A 17,222-nucleotide genomic window follows, 5' to 3' on the forward strand; every position below is an offset into this window, starting at 1 on the left:
GGCTGGCTTCCCTGTGTAGCTGAGGATGACCTTGAACTTCTGTAGCCCAGGCTGGCTTCCCTGTGTAGCTGAGGATGACCTTGAACTTCTGTAGCCCAGGCTGGCTTCCCTGTGTAGCTGAGGATGACCTTGAACTTCTGTAGCCCAGGCTGGCTTCCCTGTGTAGCTGAGGATGACCTTGAACTTCTGTAGCCCAGGCTGGCTTCCCTGTGTAGCTGAGGATGGCCTTGAACTTCTGTAGCCCAGGCTGGCTTCCCTGTGTAGCTGAGGATGACCTTGAACTTCTGTAGCCCAGGCTGGCTTCCCTGTGTAGCTGAGGATGGCCTTGAACTTCTGGTCCTTTCCACTTCAGCTTCCCAAATGCTAGGATTGCAGGGACGTACCACCACACCCGGCTGATTTGATCCTTTATAGTTTTATGTATGTATGAATACATGTTCATGTGTGCAGCTACACATATGTGTTCGTGTGTGTAGGACATAGGACCGCCCTGAATGTTACCTTCAGGAACTCAGTCCACTTCCTTTGAGCCTGGGTCTTACTATGGCCGGCCAGCCTCAGGGACCATCTCCATCTCCCCAAGACTAGATTACAAACACAGCAGTGGGGTGGGGGTGGGGGGTCAAAGTCCAGTCCTTTTGCTTATCGCTTACACACTTGCTGTCTGATCTACTTCCCCAGACCCATCCATCTTTTTGAGAATAGGCTCTGGCTCATCCTTATAACCTGGACTGACTGTAAATTTGAGATTCTTCCGCCTTTGAGTACAGGTATATGCCACCATACGTAGCTTAAGTGATTTTTTTAAAGGATAATTATCCATTTTTATTAATTTAGTGCTTTTCCCCTCATTGATGGGTGTTGTGGCCTATAACAGACTAGTGCTTTCCTCACAGGGTGAATCCTGGCTTTCCTGGAACTGGTGGTGTGGTGCTCACCACAAGAGTACATTGTTTAAAAGTTAGTTTGGGAGCTGAAGAGAGATGGCTCAGAAGTTAAGAGCCCTGCTGCTCTTCCAGAGGTCCTGAGTTCAAATTCCAGCAAGCACATGGTGGCTCAAAACCATCTATAATGAGATCTGATGCCCTCTTCTGACATGCAGGCAGGCACACATGAAAGCAGAATCTTGAATACATGATAAATAAATAAATCTTTTTAAAAAAAAGTTAGGCCAAAAAAAAGCAAAAAACAAAAAAACAAAAAATAATAAAAAATAAAAAAAATAAAAATAAAAAAAAGTTAGGCCAGGGGCTGGAGAGAAATAACTCCGTGGTTAAGACCACCGCCTGCTCTTCCAAAAGTCCTGAGTTCAAATCGTAGCAACCACATGGTGGCTCACAACCATCTATAATGTAATCTGATGCCCCTTCTGGCCTGCAGGTGCAGGTGTACATGCAGACAGAACACTGTATACATAATAATAAATAAATTAAAAAAAAATAATAGTTAGGCCAGGCCACTACCAGTACCACTCCCACCTGACCAAAACCCTCTTTCTTTATTAAGTACCCAGTCTTGGGTGTTTTTTTGTTTTGTTTTGTTTTGTATTGTTGTTGTTTTTGAGACAGTTTCTCTTGTAGTCTTGTCTCTTGGCTGTTCTGGACTTACCTTTTAGACCAGGCTGGCCTCGAACTCCGCAGAGATTCACCTGACTCGGCCTCCCGAGTGCAGTCTTAAGTGTTTTGTTACAGCAACACAAACCAGACTAACACATTTGTTACACACAAAAATAGCATTATAAGCTTTCCCATTTTATTAATTATATTGGGTAATTCCTCTGTTTGTCTTCTCTTGGGAAACTGCTTTGGACACTCTCCTCTTTGTTCCCCAGGGGTACACCTTCTTTTGATGTCCAAAGCCTTAGAGGTCAGAATAGTTGAGAGGCAAGGTTATCCAGCCCTCCCAGGCTTTCCCAGTCTGTCACTCGGGCCTCTAGGATTCTCTGTTTGGCAGAGGTTGAATTTCTCAGGGAGCTGATTTGCTTTTATAGGAGGAAGACTGAAGAGCAAAGACATTTAATAACCAGGTCTGTCATAGCTAGAGTGCGACAGAGTGACACCTCAGTCCGTCCCTCCCAGCCTCCTGCTCTTTCCATTGCAGTGTAGCTGGGAATAGCTTTCAAGCCTCGTGATTCTGTAATTTTCCTTTCCCAAGCCCTGACCGGAGTTCTGCCTCTCTGGTAGAAAAGGAAGGTCGTGTTGCGATGGTTCCTAGCTCTTCTTAAATCTTGGCCAATTTTAATCGACTCACCAAGTGGGACATTGTTTCGGGAGGCCTTCTACATTTGCTCACTGCACTGGCACTCCTTGTGACTGCTTCTGAACCGACTCTTAAGTCCTTTCCACCCAGTTCCATCTTAACAACAAAAGCAGCTGCTTGTACAGCTTGACCACCACCAAGAGCTCAGGACTTCCTCCTCCTCCTCTTCTTCCTCCTCCTCCTCCTCCTCCTCAAGTTTTCCTACCTATTTTTAGTTCTGTTCCTATTCTGGCTTCTCTTTGGCTTTCTATAGCTGTCATCTGGGTCGACTGACCCATGCCCTCAGAATGACAGTGCCACACTTGAGCCCTTCAGTGAGAGACCGATCTTTCCATCTTTAGCCCATGTTCCCTCTTTGGTGCCTCCCTGGCTAAATTGATTCATGTAGCTGAAGCCAGTCAGGGACAGGACAACGTGCACAGGCCTCCACGTAGGTTAGGTCGTAGAGGTTTGGTCATTTATCTGAGGAGTCAGAGCAGCCTAGCCTTTCTCATACTCGCGGCTGTGTGCTATCTGTCCCGTACTTCAGAAGGCCGTATAGAGGAAAGGGGACTATTACCTATGGTTCATAAGCAGCAACCAGGGGATAAAAGTAGGAACTCAAAAGGGGGTGCCTAGAAAGGCCTTGAGATGTGGCTCCAAAGAAGACCTTCACTGCCCTCAGGAAGAAGTCAAGGACGAGCGCGCGGCACACACACATACACACACACACACACACACACACACACACGCACGCACACACACACACACGCCTTTTCAGAGTCTGTGTCCACTTCCAGGCCAGTCCTGTTCAGCCACAGAGAGCCAATAGAAACTTGTGCTGCAATCCCCACATGTGAGGCAGATCTGCAGCCATTTTGAGTTACAGCAAAGCTGGAGTCGGCTCTCTCACACAGTGTGAGGGAGATTGGGAGAAGAGCAGTGTTCAGCAAGGGAACCTCTGAAAATGGATTTTACTACTATTTTTCAGGCACTGGCCTAAATACTAGGCCTATTTTCATCATTTAAACCCCACTACAGCTAGGCCTTTCGTCCCAGCACTGGGGAGGCAGAGGCAGGCGGATCGCTGTGAGTTCGAGGCCAGCCAAGGCTACACAGAGAACTTTGTCTTGAAAAAAACAACCAAAAATAAAAAATAACGCCCACCACAATCTTGTTTGTTTGTCTTTGGTTTTTCAAGGCAGGGACTCTCTGTGTAGCCTTGGCTGTCCTGAACTTGCTTTGTAGACCAGCCCGGCCTCGAACTCACAGAGATCCACCTGCCTCCTGAGTGCTGGGATTAAAGGCGTGCGCCACCACACCAGGCACAATCTTGTAAATATAATCACTATCCCTGTTTTACAAATGAGGGTGCTAAGCATAAAGTAATACTTTGCTCAAAATCACCATCCAATAAGTGAAAGCCAACATTCGAGCTTACAGTAGGCCGTTTCCAGAGGCTAGCATCGGCTGCTTCCCAACCACGGCGTTTCCAGAGGCTAGCATCGGCTGCTTCCCAACCACGGCGTTTCCAGAGGCTAGCATCGGCTGCTTCCCAACCACGGCGTTTCCAGAGGCTAGCATCGGCTGCTTCCCAACCACGGCGTTTCCAGAGGCTAGCATCGGCTGCTTCCCAACCACGGCGTTTCCAGAGGCTAGCTTCGGCTGCTTCCCAACCACGGCGTTTCCAGAGGCTAGCTTCGGCTGCTTCCCAACCACGGCGTTTCCAGAGGCTAGCTTCGGCTGCTTCCCAACCACGGTGTTTCCAGAGGCTAGCATCGGCTGCTTCCCAACCACGGTGTTTCCAGAGGCTAGCATCGGCTGCTTCCCAACCACGGTTCAACAGAAGGAACGACATACACATGACAATGTTTATATATTGCTAATTGAAATAAATTGAAAATAGAACTGGTCATCACAGTGGTGCACACCTGTAATCCCAGCACTCGGGAGACAGAGGCAGGCAGATCTCTGTGAGTTCAAGGCCAGCCTGGTCTACAAAGTAAGTCTAGGACAGCCAGGGCTACACAGAGAAACCCTGTCTCAAAAAATAAATAAATAGATAGATAAATAAATAGACAAAAAAAATTGAAAGTAACCTGAACATTTAGTAATTTACTACAGAGTATAACTTGGTAGACTTTAAATAATTAAAATGATTATTGTAAGGGCTAGGGAAAGGGTTCAGCAATTAAGAACACTTCTTGATCTCAAAGAGGACCCAGGTTCAGTTTCCAACACCCACATGGTCCATAAGCCTAGTTCTAAAGAATCTGACACCGTCTTCTGACCTCCTCTCATATCAGGCATGCACGTGGTACATAAACATACATGTAGGAAAAACACTCATGCAAAGAATACACAGGAAATAACTCTTAAAAATATCATCATAGTCACTCATAGTGGCACATGCATTTAATCTCAGCTCACAGGAGACAGAGTCAATGGATCTATGTGTATAGAGGCCAGCCTGTTCTGCATAGTGGATTCTAGGCTGGCCCTAAATAATGAGACCCTGTCTCAAAGAAACAAAACAAGCAGTGGTGTTGCACTCCCTTAGTTCCAACACAGGAGAGGAACAGGCAGGTGGATCTCTGTGAGTTCGAGGCCAGCCTGGTCTATAGAGCAAGTTCCAGGACAGCCGGGGCTACACAGACAAACCCTGTCTCAAAACAAACAAACAAAACCCAAAATTATTATTGTATGTAGTCCGTTCATATCATGGAGTGATACTTGGCCTTAGAAGGAAGTTGGATCATATCCCACACCACAGATAAGTACTGAGGACCTACTGTGTAGTGGGATCAATCATAAACTGCACAATTTCAACTAAATGAAATGTTGTAGGAACATAAACTGGAAAAGGAGAAGGAAAAGAGAGTTCATGCGTGTGGAGTTTAGTTTTGGAAAGTTCAGAAAGTTCTAGAGATCTGGCTAACCCTGTTGAGTTAAATTTATAAGTGTGACTAAGATGGCCAATTTTGTTGTTTGGATTGGCCAAATTTTTTTGTTTTGGTTTGGTTTTTCTGAGACAGGGTTTCTCTGTGTATCTTAGTTGTCCTGGACTCATTTTGTAGACAAGTCTGGCCTTGAACTCACAGCCTGCCTCTGCCTCTTAAGTGCTGGGATTAAACCCGCCCGGCGGGTTGTCCTTTTCTAATGTGGGACAACAGATGGGAAACTAGAGTGATCTGTCTTCTGTGGGTAACTAGACATCAGGGGAAATGCGACTGACATATTAAATGGCTAAGAAAAAGTCCCTCCATGACAGCCTCCATGATCTGCCTGCCTTCCAAAAACAAGTAAGTAGCCCGGATTCAGATTCAAGGTCAGTTTTGTGGCCTTAGTCTCAAGCAGTAACGCTAAAGTACCCAGTAGAGCCACTAGATGGCGCTAGTGCTTCACATTGGACTCTCAGCTTGCTTTTCTAACAACCGGCCCTCCCTACTTTCTACCAATCCCTGCGTGTTAGGTCCTTCTTTTCCAATGGTTCACCCTCATTTCTGCGTTATTCTTTTTGGTGTTTTTTTTGGGGGGAGGGGCGGTTGTTTTTGTTTTGAGACAAGGTCTCCCTGTAGACTTTTGCCGGTCTGGAGATCTATGTCAGTGGTTCCCAACTTTCCTAATGCTTTGACCCTTTCATACAGTTCCTCATAGGTTATTTTCACTGTTACTTTATATCTGTAATCTTGATACTGTCATGAATCATAATATAAATGTCTTAGGTGATCACTGTGAAAGGGTCCTGTGACATCCCCCCCCCCATGGGTTGTGACTCCACAGGTGGAGAACCACTGCTCTCTTTAAACCACACTGGCCGCGGACACACAGATCCACCTCCGAGTCCTCCTCAGCACTGAAGGCAGGCTCCACCTTGCCGCCTCCCCGCCGCAGTGCTCTAGCTTTGTCTTTCCTAGTTGGGTGTCCACTGCTGGAAGCCGGAGGTGCCTGGGAAGACAGAAAGCATTGAGACGGGTGGTCAGAGAGGAGCGAGAGAGCGAATGTAAGGAAGCTCCAGAGAAGTGGAGGAGGTCAGGGCTAATCCCTTATATTCAGCAATGGAGCTGTGAAGAGAAGGACAAAACCCAGTTTGACTTGGGGACCCTGAAGAGAAAAACCCAAGGGAAAATAAGCCATTGGGCTGGAGAGATGGCTCAGAGTTTAAGAGCACTGACTGCTCTTCCAAAGGTCCTGAGCCACCACATGGTGGCTCACAACCATCTATAATGAGATCTGGTGCCCTCTTCTGTTGTGCAAACGTACATGCAGGCAGAACACTGTACGCATAATAAATACATAAATCTTAAAAAAGAAAAGAAGCCATTGGCGGCCACCTCAGTGCGCATGGCAGGACTGAAGCCAGTCCTCCCAAGCTGTCACCAACACTTGGGCTGAGTCACCCCAAGCCCAACCCACAAAGTGAAGCCAGTAACAAAACCCGGAGGACATGTCACACGGGCACAGGCCGTCATTGTCGCCACTATGCAGCTGAGCCCCAGCAGGATGACCCTTCGCTTGAGAGAATTCCAAAACATGTGACTAACGCCCCATTAACCCTGATTCACGGCAGCACTGAACACAGGAGGTCATTATTACCCCTTGATCAAGTGGGGAAACTGAGGAATGGAGTGGGGAAGCAGCTTCGCTCCATTAGTCAGTAGTACCAGGTCATGAGTTCATCACCACCACTATGGCAGATGCCTATGAAACTGTCCTTGACAACCCCAAATAAACAGGGCTGTCCAGGCTCAGGGAGGGGAGGGACTTCCTCTCATACAGTGCCCTTAGAACTAGAGAGAGAGAGAGAGAGAGAGTCGCAGAGACTATGGCCCAACTCCTGTGCGTTCCACTCTGAGGAATGTGGAGGTCAGAGTGGGAAGTGACAGCCAAGATCACATGGAGGTTGTGGCCAAGCCAGCCTTGGGTCATTCTAGATCTGGCCATCTGGACCCAAATCCTGAATGTACTTGTCATCAGTCTGAGCCAGCGCCTCGGGGCTTCTGTGTCCTTATACATAAAAAGGACAGTAGTAGTTAGTGGCTGTGTCACAGGGGTGCTTGAAGTAAAGGAGCTAATGTGTGTTGTGGGGTTGCTAGGCAACCCTTAGCCACACACCTGGCCACTCATGTCTCCAGTCTGTCTAGACTTTTGGGTCTGCTGAGGAAAGGAGTGGGGGTTGGGCTCAGGAAGAACATCCCAGAATGTCCTCCCTCCTTGTTCATCCTTGCTGGGGAGAGTTCCCCTACCTCAGCAGCAGAGGTGCCTGCGCTCCAGTTCTGTGCCCAGCTCTAGAAGCATCCCAAAGCACCTTGGGCAAGAAAGCACAAACTGAGATAACCACATTCTTGCCAGGCTCTGCCAGCGCTGGCTCAGGCCCAGCAAGGCCACCCTTAGGAGCCACAGCTATGATGACATCAGGAAGACTAATTATAGGCTCGTCCCGCCAGGCTGTGGATACTGCGTGTTTGACCAGCACAGCTTACCTGAGTCATCTATCCTGCGGCCACCTGAGCCTGGAGCTGGACTAGCAGGCCACAGGGCGCTAGGAGCACCTTGGCTGTGCTAAGCCTGGTCCGCGGGGGTGGAGGGGGTGGGGCACTTCCTGCCTGTTTCTCCCGCAGAAAGCCAGTTGAGGCTGATTGATTGCCACTGCTTGATGAGAGGCCCAAAGGCCCAGCGCCCACTGTGAGGTGAACACCGGAACCAAGGTTTCAGGGTCTCTGGAGAGTCACTTTACAGGTCAAACTAAAAGGCAGAGAAAGAACAGGACAACAGCTTCCTCCTCCCTTCCACCACACCCTTCACTCCATCATCTGCTCCCTGAACCTCACTGGCTCTCAAGGGGCCCCGGCTTTCTTGCCCTGTGTGTGGTCAGTTGTAATCTGGGCTCAGTTCCCATTAGCTTAGCCCAGGGGCTTTCCAAAGTAAAATGACAAATATGGTTTCAAAAATCAATCTTAAAATAACAACAGGATTAGAAACCTTTTTTTTTTTTTTCCTCCGTCTTTTGAGACAGGGTTTCTCTGTGTAGCCTTGGCTGTCCTGGGACTTGCTTTGTAGACCAGGCTGGCCTCAAACTCACAGCAATCCACCTGCCTCTGCCTCCCTAATGCTGGGATTAAAGGAGTGTGCCACCACGCCTGGCATAGAAACCCTTTTTTGTTGTTGTTGTTGTTGTTGCTTTTTATTTTGTTTGTTTGTTAGGTTGGTTGGTTTTTTGAGACAGGGTTTCTCTGTGTAGCCTTGGCTGTCCTGGACTCACTCTGTAGACCAGGCTGGCCTCGAATTTACAAAGATCTACTTGCTACTGCCTCCCGAGTGCTGGCATTAAAGGTGTGCGCCACCACGCCTGGCATAGAAACCATTTTTTTTTTTAAGTCATTAAAAATGAGAGAAGAAAAGAAATACCAACAAGAAACAAAAAAGATATAAGGAACGACAACAAAGCCCCTAGCTACTCCTGGCTTAGTGATGAGAGAAGCAAGGATATAGCAGGAAAAAAGACAAGGGTGCCCTCTGTGAGTCTGGCAGGAGACTGTTTATGTTTATCTGTACACTGCTGGCAAGGGGAACCTCAGAAGGCTAAAATGGGAAGCCATACACCCAGACTTGAAAGACAGAAGCAGAGCCAGGCGTGGTGGGGCACGCCTTTAATCCCAGCACTCGGGAGGCAAAGGCAGGTGGATCGCTGTGAGTTCGAGGCCAGCCTGGTCTACAAAAGCAAGTCTAGGACAGCCAAGGCTACACAGAGAAACCCTGTCTTGAAGAAAAAAAAAAAAAAAAAGACAGAAGCAGGGGGATCAGGAGTTCAAGGTCAGCCTTGGATAGTTGGTAGTTTAATGCCAGCACTTGGAAGGCAGAGGCAGGCGGATCTCTGTGGGTTCCAGGCCAGCCTGGTCTACAGAGTGAGTCAGTCAGCCAGGGCCACACAGAGAAACCCTGTCTCAGAAAACCAATGATCATCATGATCATCATCCAAAGGGAAACCATGACGGGGATAGGACAAGAAATGTAAGAAACAAGCGTACACATGTTCATCCCTGTGCCCTTTGTGTGGGTGCCTGAAGCCACAGGTCTCCTGGAACAAGAGTCATAGGAAGTCTCTTATCTGACATAGGTGTCGGGAATTGAACTCAGGTCCTCTGGAAGAATAATATTTGTTCCTAACTACGAAGTTGTCTTTCTACCCCTTGATTATTTTATTTTATTTTTGGTTTTTCAAGACAGGGTTCCTCTGTGTAGCCCTGGATGTCCTGAAATTCGCTCTGTAGACCAGGCTAGCCTCGCCCCCCAGTGCTGGGATTAAAGGCATGTGCCACTACAGCCCAGCATAATTATTTTTTAAACACTTTATATCTGGGGCTGGAGAGATGGTACAGAGGTTAAGAGGACTGGCTGCTCTTCTAGAGGTCCTGAGTTTAATTCCCAGCAACCACCTGATGGCTCACAACCATCTATAATGAGATTGGGTGACCTTTTCTGGTAGGCAGTCACGCATGCAGAGCACTGTATACATAATAAATAAATCTAAAAAAAAAAAATTTATGTCTGATCATTATGTGTGATTGGAGAGGTCTATCTCTGGGGTTGACTTTGTCCTCCTTCTACCTTTTTTGTTGTTGTTTTGTTTTGTTGGTTTTTGTTCTTTGTTTTTCAAGATGTCCTTTTACCTTTAGGTGGGTCCCAGGAATCAAATTCAGGTTGTCATGGCAGGAGACATCTCACCAACCCTATTTTTTGTTTGTTTGTTTGTTTGTTTTGTTTTTCTTTTCGAGACAGGGTTCCCTGTGTAGCCTTGGCTGTTCTAGAACTCTCTCTGTAGACCAAGCTGGCCTCGAACTCATAGATCTGCTTGTCTCTGCCTCCCAAGTGTTTTTGTTTGTTTGTTTTTTGTTTTGTTTTGTTTTGTTTTTTTGGTTTTTTCGAGACAGGGTTTCTCTGTGTAGCCTTGGCCATCCTGGACTCACTTTGTAGACCAGGCTGGCCTCGAACTCACAGCGATCCGCCTGCCTCTGCCTCCCGAGTGCTGGGATTAAAGGCGTGCGCCACCACGCCCGGCTTTGTTTGTTTGTTTTTTGGACAGGGTCTCACTATGTAAACTGGCTGGCATGAACTTGCTATGGAGACCAGGCTGGACTTGAACTCACAGAGACTCTGCCTGCTGAGCCTCCTAAGTTCTGCCACCTCTCCTGCTGTGTATTTTCATTTTTGAGACAGGTTTTCTTATAGCCCAGGTTAGTTTTAAACTCTTGATCCTTGGGCTGGAGACATGGCTCAGCAGTTAAGAGCACTGACTGATCTTCCAGGGGACTCAGGTTCAGGTCTCAGCACCCAGAGACTCACTGTCCAGGAATTCGCTCTGTAGACCAGGCCAGCCTCGAACTCAGAGAGATGTGCCTGCCTCTGCCTCCGAGTGCTGGGATTAAAGGCTTGCACTATCATGGCAGTCTTGAGGCTGAGTTTTAAAGGAGCCATGGTACAGGGTAGGAATGAAGCTCTCTGCTCCCCAGGAGAGTAGAGCGACAGGAGCCAGCACAAAAGTGAATACTGCCTTTCCTAGTCTCCCTCTCTCCCTACTGCCCCCACATCATTAGAGGGGGTGGTGACACCCTCTGCTACCCAAGCCTCAGCATTCCTGTTGTTACCCACAGCCCCTCGCGCTTGCTGCTTTGTCTTGACGTGAGCCTGACTACAGGCTGTCCCCTGGGGGGAAGGAGAGGCAGGAGGGTGGGGAAGACCTAGTTCTGGCCTTGCTGACTAAAAGATGACCTCAGTGTCATAATGACTGGCTTTCTGGTTAAGCTGCCAGCCTGGGGTGCCTCCCCACTCTGGCCTTTGAGCTAGCTTCACACAGGATATTGCATTGGTTGGCAGAGCGCTGTTGGGCTGCTGTAGCAGGCTTCTGTCAGAAGAAGCTCCAGCCTGGGCACTACTCAGTTAAACAGTGCTCCAGAGGGACCATCTAGTAGAGAACTGTTTTTGGTTTTTAGAGACAGGGTTTCTCTGTGTTAGTCCTGGCTGTCTGGGAACTCTCTTTGTTTTATTTATTTATTTATTAAGATTTATTTATTATGTATACACTGCTCTGCCTGTACATACACTTGCAGGCCAGAAGAGGGCATCAGATCACATTATAGATGGTTGTGAGCCACCCTGCGGTTGCTAGGAATTGAACTCAGGACCTCTGGAAGAGCAGTCAGTGCTCTTAACCTCTGAGCCATCTCTCCAGCCCCTGGGAACTCTCTTTGTAGACCAGGCTGACCTCAAGCTCAGAGAGCTGCCTGCCTCTGCCTCCTGAGTGTTAGGATTAAAGGTGTGCATCACCAGGCCTGACTCCAGGATAGAACCTGAAACCTGTGACTCAAGATTTTTATCACTACATAACCTGAGGGGAAAATTGGGGCACTGAGCTTAAGTATGACTTTGTACATAAGAATAATATGGCAATTTTAAAAACATGACTAGTGCTGGGTGGTGGTGGCGGCACATGCCTTTAATCCTAGCACTCGGGAGGCAGAGGCAGATGGATCTCTGTGAGTTCAAGGCCAGTCTAGTCTACAAAATGAGTATAGGACAGCTAACCTCAAAAAAAAAAAAAAAAACCCACAAAAATTTAAAAATTAAAAAAAAAAAGAGAGAGATTGGCAGTGTGTGGTGGGCCATACCTGTGATCCCAGCACTCAGGGGCAACGTGATGAAGAGTTGCCTGCAAGCCTGGAGACCCGAGTTCAAGCCCTGGCAACCAGCCTAGTATCTGATGTTTCTGTGATAAGCCATTCTTACCAATAGCAACTTGAGGAGGAAAGGGCTTGTTCACCTTACACCTCCATCGCTGAGGGGAGTCAGGCAGGGACTGGAGGGCGGACCTGAAGCAGCTTGCTCAGCTACTTTTACTGTACAACCCAGGCCTGTCTGCCCATTGTCAGTGGGCTGGATCCCCCCTCCATCAATTAGCAATCGTGAAAATGCTCCCACAGATACACCCACAGGCCGGCCGATGGAGTCACTTCCTCGGTCGAGAGTTCTCCCCAGGTGTATCAAGTTGACAAGCAAGCATAGCCACCACACGGTCGCATCGAAATCAAAAGTGAAGTGAAAGACTAGGTCCGGAACAGAGGATGGGTGACATGGAAAACAGAGATGCCAGGAAGAAGAAAGCCAATGGTGGGGTGCGTCTGAAGCCATGCACCAGAAGGGACGAAGGCAGATGCCCTTCTCACTGGGATCAGGAGCTCCGGCTGTTGGCACTCTGCCACTGAGCCAGCAGGAACCAGGAGATACTGCAGATTGTCACAAATGCCAGAACTGCCATTAACTCTAGCAGGAAAATCAGGGCACTGAGTGGGTCATCGATTCAAGGCAAGGAAGACAAGCCTTTTTTTTTTTTTTTAATTTATTCAGATTACATCTCAATTGTTTTCCCCTCACTTGTATCCACCTGTTCCTCCCTCCCTCCCACTTTCACCCTATTCCCCTCCCCTAGGTCTGTGACTGAGGGGGACCTCCTCCCCCACTATATGGTCATAGGCTATCTATCAAGTCTCATCTTGGTAGCCTGCTTATCCTTTCTCTGAGTGCCACCAAGCCTCCCCACCACGGGGAAGTGGTCAAATATGGGGCACCGGAGTTCACGTCAGAGTCAGTCCCCACTCTGTCCATTGGCTAGATCTGAGTAGGGGTTCAATGTTTACTGCATGTGGGTCTGCTCAAACTACTGCACCAAACAAGCCTTTGTTTATTTGTTTGTTTGTTGAGACAGGGTTTCTCGGTTTTAGCTGTGGCTGTCCTGGGCTCACCATGTAGACTGAGGCTGGCTTCGAACTCACAGTGAGCCACCTGCCTCTGCCTCCCAAGTGCTGCGATTAAAGGTGTGTGCTGCCACCACTGCCGAGGTGAGGGTGGGGATGTCATATAGTTGTTTGTTGAGACAGGGTCTCACTATATAGCCCAGGTTAGTTTCAAAGTCCCAACCCTTTTCTTCAGCCTTGGAAGTGCTGAGATTACAAGGAAGAGCCACCATGCCTGCTTAACCCCAGCGCTTGGATGTCTTGAGGAATCCCAAGTGGTTCTTTCCATGTGTTCTTGGATAACCCAGTCATCCCAAGGCAGCTTACATCAGCTCTCTAGCTATTTTAGCTCCTACTGGCTGACCTTGGACACCCCTAAACCACTGGGGGAGTCAAACTGCCATGTTCCCAAAAGTTCCAAGAAGCAGAGCTTCCTGTCTGTATGGGAATGACCCCCTCCCCAATTAGGGCCAAGCTTGTCAGTGGCTTCAAAGCCACTATGAGCAAGTGGGCTAGCTTCTGATCCTTACAGGGTATGTCCAACCCACAGCTGAGGGTCTAACGTAGCTATGAATGAGACCCAACACAGAACCATAAAATCGCTTAAAACATTAAGAGACTTTGTAAAATTTTACATCTCAGTTGTCTGATTCATGAACACCCACTTTGTTGATGACACCATCCTGTCATGATGGCAGAACATTAGCACACCTGCTTGAGATCTAACTGAGCCCAGGAATCTGGAGAGGAGGGGGGACTCCCACCCAGATCCTTCCATCTCCTTCCTGTGGCACCTAAAGGTAGTTTTTGTTCCGTGGAACAGGTGCATGTACCACCTCCTCTATCCCAAGACGCTGCCCCTTTATGTTCAGCAACGTCAATTTTAGTGCTTTTCCCTAGAAACAAAGGAACTGAGTGTCCCAGAGGTTAAGTGGCAGTTTGTACCAGACAGGATTCTGACGGGAAGGTTGTTTTGATCACCTTCTTCCGGGACATTGAGACTCCCAAAACTGAGTTTCTTCAGAGCACAGGGTCACATCAAGCTACAAAGAATAAGTAAGACAATTGGAGCGTGAAAAGAGGTGACCACATGAAGAGGATGACCTCTGACCTCTCAGAACTCAGCTGCCTGGCAAGTCCTGTTCCCTTCACATGACTGTAACCTAGCATTCAGCATATGCCTAGTCCAAAAGGGACCTCGGCAAGTGTGTATTGAGTATGTGAACAAATACATGTTTACGGTTATCTGCAAGAGTTTGGAGGCATGGCTGCGTTTGTGGTGCAACATTGATGTTAGATGAGGGACTCCATTCTGCTCATTTGAAGGAACTACTTTGGCAGGGTGGTGTTGGTGCAGGCCTTTAATCCCAGCATGCAGGAGGCAGAGATAGATGGATCTCTGTGAGTTCAAGGCCAGCTTAGTCTACCATGAGAGTTCTAAAGGCACGGAGTGGTGGCACACGAGAGAGAGAGAGAGAGAGAGAGAGAGAGAGAGAGAGAGAGAGAGAGAGAGAGAGAGAGTGTTCCAGGACAGCCAAGTTGACTGGAGAGATGGCTCAGCAGTTAAGAGCACTGACTGCTTTTCCAGAGGACGTAGGTTCAATTCCCAGCACCCACATGACAGCTCATAGCTGTCTGCAACTTCAACATCTGACACCCACAGACATACATGCAAGAAAGCACCAATGCACACAAAATAAAAATAAATAATTAATTAAAAAATAAAATAATAATCAAGCCTTTAATCCCAGCACTTGCAGGGCAGAAGCAGGTGGATCTCTGTGAGTTTGAGGCCAGCTGGTCTACAAAGAGAGTTCCAGGATAGCTAGGCCTATTATACAGAGAAACCCTGTCTCAAAAAAACCAAAAAATAAGTAATAATAATAATAATAAAAATAATAAAGGAACTACTTTGAGGAACTGGACATGTGGTTCAGTGTAACACAATGCTGACCACATGCAAAGTACCAGGTATAATCTTCCAACACACACACACACACACACACACACACACACACACCAATAAATCCTATTTTTTTTATATGTATTTATTTATTTATGTATGTATACAGTATTATACCTGCATGTACTGCAGGCCAGAAGAGGGCACCAGATCTCATTATGGATGGTTGTACGCCACCATGTGGTTGCTGGGAATTGAACTCATGACCTCTGGAAGAGCAGCCAGTGCCCTTAACCACTGAGCCATCTCTCCAGGCCCCAATAAATCCTATTTTGAGGCCATGCAGTGGTAGCACCCACGTTTGATCCCAGCAGAGACAGGTGGGTCTCTGTGAGTTCAAGGAAACTTTGAAAGGGGCTCAGATGCTCGTGATGATGGTGCGTGGCTTTCACCTGTGACCTCAGTACTGGGAGGCTTGAGGCAGGAGGATCATGAACTCAACCCTGGACTATATAACAGAAACTCTGGGTCATTTGGTGGGGAAAAAAGAGATGAAAGAGAGGAGGAGAGAGGAGGTGATGTGGGAAACTGCCCCCGTGGATGAGAAGTACCCAAGCCAGGTAGGAGGTCAAAGGCAAAACCAGCTCAGAACTGGGAAGGGGACATTTGGGGCTAAGTTTAGGCAAAGAACCGATGGAAGCTGTGTGTCCAGCAAGCATGTGGCCTTGCTCTGTTAACAAAATGTTTTGTATTTTTACTTGCTAATTTTATTTTATTATATTATTTGTATTTGTATTTTTGGTTTTTTGAGACAGGGTTTCTCTGTGTAACAGCCCTGGCTGTCCTGGACTCACTTAGTAGACCAGGCTGGCTTCGAACTCAGAGATATGCCTGCCTCTGCCTCCCGAGTGCTGGAATTAAAGGCACATGCACTACCACCGTCTGGCTTATGTTGTTTTAATTAAGTAAGTAATTAAGTAAGTGAGTGAGTACATTGATGTTTTGCCTGCTTGTATATCTGTGTTAGGATGTTGGGTTCCCTGGAACAGGAGTTCCAGTTGTGAGCTGCCATGTGGATGTTAAGAATTGAACCCTGGTCCTCTGTAAGAGCAGCCTGTGCTCTTACCACTGAGCCATCTCTCCCACTTTTGTTGTTTTTTAGACAAGGTGCCATGGAGTCTAGGCTGGCCTCAAACTCAATATGCACAAAGGACGACCTTAAACTCATTTCTCATTAGCCCTCATTGCCCAAGTGCTGGACTCACAGGCACATGCATAATGCCTGGGTCACTGTTATTGTTTTAGTCAGTTAAAAAGTGTGTGTGTGTGTGTGTGTGTGTGTGTGTGTGTGTGTGTGTGTGTGTAGAGATCAGAGGATTATTTGTGAGTTCCAGGAATTGAAATCAAGTCATGAGGCAGGGTAGCAAACACTTTTTATCCAGGGAGGCAGCTCACACTGGTCCTTTGTTTAGTTTTTAGTTTTGTGTGTGTGTGTGTGTGTGTGTGTGTGTGTGTGTGTGTGTGTGTGTTTTCCAGTTCCTCCTTTTTATTAACTCACACACAACCACTTGTCTTCCGGTTTGTGGAAGCAGTTAGGTCAGACAACTTGCCACAGTAATGTCTGTCAAAGTGCTAGCCACGAAAACTCCAGCACCACAGTCACCAGAGGGACCCTCTCAACGACGTCGGCTAGTTTTGCCATTTCCATCCACCTTAGGGTGTTTCAGCACAGCCAACGTCACCTTCTTCCTCCTCTGCTCGCTCTTCTTGGGGTGGAGTAAGGCTTCTGCTTCCTTTTCTCAGCTCCGCCACGAAGTCGCAACACAAGCTGAAGGATGGACGCCTTCTGAATGCTGTAGTCAGACAAAGCGCGGCCATCTTCCTGCTGCTTACCAGCGAAGATGAGCCTCTGCCGGTCAGGAGGAATTCCCTCCTTATCCTGCATCTTGGCCTTTACATTTTCTACAGTGTCCGAGGGGTCAACCTTGAGTGTAGTGGTCTTCACCATAAGGGTCATCACGAAATCTGCATCTTGGCAGCGGCTCTATCGCAGACAGCGGCGGCGGGGGTTTCCTGCCCGAAGGACCCGCCCCTTTATTGTTTAGTTTTTGAAACAGGGTCTTGGGTATACTTAGATTTTCTATACCTACTTTATTTAAGGTCTCTCTCTCTCTTTCTTTTTTTGTTTTGTTTTGTTTGTTTTGTTTTTTGTTTTTTGAGACAGGGTTTCTCTGTGTAGCCCTGTCTGTCCTGGACTGACTTTGTAGACCAGGCTGGCTTCGAACTCACAGCGA

The 17,222-nt window shown here is 47.6% G+C and overlaps 1 pseudogene; it reads right to left on the minus strand.

Annotated features, from left to right (window-relative positions):
* Nucleotides 1-16,477: 16,477 nt before the first annotated feature.
* LOC127194879 (ubiquitin-40S ribosomal protein S27a-like) lies at nt 16,478-16,945 on the minus strand (annotated as a pseudogene).
* Nucleotides 16,946-17,222: the final 277 nt, after the last annotated feature.

Source organism: Acomys russatus, chromosome 10 (genome assembly GCF_903995435.1).
Source record: "Acomys russatus chromosome 10, mAcoRus1.1, whole genome shotgun sequence".
NCBI lineage: Eukaryota > Metazoa > Chordata > Mammalia > Rodentia > Muridae > Acomys > Acomys russatus.